Source organism: Cucumis melo, chromosome 4 (assembly GCF_025177605.1).
Source record: "Cucumis melo cultivar AY chromosome 4, USDA_Cmelo_AY_1.0, whole genome shotgun sequence".
NCBI lineage: Eukaryota > Viridiplantae > Streptophyta > Magnoliopsida > Cucurbitales > Cucurbitaceae > Cucumis > Cucumis melo.
The window spans coordinates 11,428,103-11,430,758 of record NC_066860.1 but is presented as its reverse complement, the minus strand read 5'-3'; the positions used below and the strand labels follow the sequence as shown (position 1 = coordinate 11,430,758).

The following is a 2,656-nucleotide window of genomic DNA, read 5'->3' as shown; positions in this document are numbered from 1 at the left end:
AGTACCCAGAAATGTTCGAGGATTAGAGCTTTCGAGGACGAAAGCTTTCTAAGGGGGGAAGTATGTAACGCCCCAATGATCTTGTATCCATTTTTCTTAGTATTTTTTTTTTTTTATTTTATTTTATTTATTTATTTTATAATTAAATAGTGGAACTTATATCATTAAGATTTGGATTTTTCTTTTTTAAAGTATTAAGTAAACTCCAAATGAAATTATCTTGGTATTTAAGATTTTTATACGTATTTAAAAGTTGAGGGAAAGGAGGGATTTGTTGAGAAATTGGGTGAAATTTTAGAGAGAGAAGGGTGAAACTTGGAATTTATCAAAGAAGAGAAAAGAGGGAAATTATTTTATAAATAGGAAAAGAAAAGGAAAAGAAAAGGAAAAGAAAAGGAAAAGAAAAGAGAAGAGGGAGAGAAGAAAACCCTAGCCGCGCCGCCGCCGCCGCCGCGAGCCACCGCCGCCGCCGCCGTCGCGAAACCCTAGCCGCCTACCCACGCCACACGCACAGCCGCGCCAGAATTCGTCCAAGCTTCCTCGCACGCCGAAGCCGAGTCGAAGCCGTCCATTCACGCGTCTGCAAGACGACTGGAAGCCGAAGCCACCCCTCGCGCCGCTTCGATCCGAGGCAGATCAGCCGAAACTCGTCGCCGAGATCCATCTCCACGTCGAAGCCGCGTCGCCAGCCGAACGCGTCTGCAAATCGGAGCCGCGAACGCGCCTACACCCGAGCCGCACCGAAGCCGCGAACGCGCCTGCCTCCAGCCGACGGACGAAACCGAACCCGGAACCACCACCCGCGCGTCCGAACCCGGAACCGCCCGCGCGCCCGAAACCGAAACCCGCGTCCGCGCCACACGTGCCCAGCTCTCCCCGCGTGCAGCCGCGCCGCGCCGTGCGTTCCGCGTAGCCGAGCCGCGCCCCCTCCCTGTAGCAAGCCGAGCCGCACGCGAAGTCCCTGTACCGAGCCGAGCCGCGCCTACGCCAAGCCGAGCCGGTCCTGTCTTCTTCCAGTCGAGCCGCCAAGCCTGTTTTGGCTCCTTCCACCTAAATTTTTGGTAATTTCCAAATTCCCTAGCCTGCCCAGTAATTAAATGAGTTAATTTGGAAATTTAACTAATTTAATTACTTTCCCCAAGAAGCAAATTGGACCAAATAGCTGCTGCAGCTTAGGACTTCCTCAGTAGGAACTCATCTAGCAACATCTCGAGGTAAGAGATTTCTACTACTAGCCCCATGTGAGAATTTGATGTTGCATGTTCCTTCAGTGACATACGATGATGGTTGGGCTTACGATGCATGATAATATTTTATCATGATCTGACGAATGACATGGCCATACTTTGGCATAATATTATAGTAATGAGAACCCTCGAACCATATGTGACTGTATGATAAGACTGATGGACTTATGATGTATGTGACTGTATGGTAAGACTGATGGACTTATGATGTATGTGACTGTATGATAGGACTGATGGACTTATGATGTATGTGACTGTATGGTAAGACTGATGGACTTATGATGTATGTGACTGTATGATAGGACTGATGGACTTATGATGTATGTGACTGTATGATAGGACTGATGGACTTATGATGTATGTGACTGTATGATAAGACTGATGGACTTATGATGTATGTGACTGTATGATAAGACTGATGGACTTATGACGTAGGTGACTGTATAGTGAGGACTATTAGTGACTGTTTGATGATAGCTGTAGTGGGGGATGAGATGGTGGTTATTTTCTGATGATAATTTGATGACGTATGCATATGTATGTTGGGATTGGGGTATCTGTTAACTTCTCCTATCTGAGTCGTACCTGCATGGGTGTCCTTCGGGATCACCACCTATTTAGGACTGTTAGGCTCGACGGGGCGCCAGTCCAGCATGACTATAGATATGACTCGAGCGACTCGACGGGGTCCTCGCATCCCGACGGTCCTAAGTGTCCCCTGGACACCGAAGACCAGAGTTATGTCCCTACGGGGCGCATGTTGCACGTGTTCGGGAGCGTGCCAGAGATTGGGTACTAGTCTCAGGACTCGATAGGAATGTTAACAGGCACCTAGTGGGACTAGTAGTGGGTCCCTTACTGAGTATTTTTATACTCATTCTCTTCATTTTATGTTTTCAGGTAGAGGACGAGGTAAGGGCAAGGGCAAACTGGCGAGCGACTCGAAGTGAGACCGTGAAGGGCCATAGGGACTACCGCTTCCGCTTATCTTTATTTCAGATTTTCGCACTTGAGTTCGAGTACTTTCATTATTTACCATCTTTATGTAGATAGGGCCCGCTTAGGGATTTTAAACTTAACTCGTATTTCTACATGTTACTTTAACTATCTTTCATAAATAAATTTGCTAGATTTCTTTGCATTTATTCACACCAGATTTTATGACTTAAACACTGATCCTAGATTTAGTAACCACTTCGATTCAGCATAAAGAGTCGGGTCGTTACAATTATACTGAAATAATTTATAGTACTCTATACTTTAATTGATATAACAAAATCACTTTTTGAGTTTAAAAAAATTGTAAAATTAGCAAATATTCCAAATGTAACACAAACGAAATCTAAATATTATTACGTACTTATTCAAACTTTTAACTTTCACATATAATAAATCTATTTTGTAGAGTG

General features: G+C 44.8%; 1 long non-coding RNA gene across 1 annotated transcript; it reads left to right on the top strand.

The window, feature by feature from the left end:
- Positions 1-308: 308 nt before the first annotated feature.
- Positions 309-2,392, top strand: LOC127148879 (uncharacterized). Its single transcript, XR_007820076.1, has 3 exons — positions 309-1,061; positions 1,146-1,214; positions 2,148-2,392. It is a non-coding gene; the product is annotated as an uncharacterized LOC127148879 (long non-coding RNA).
- Positions 2,393-2,656: the final 264 nt, after the last annotated feature.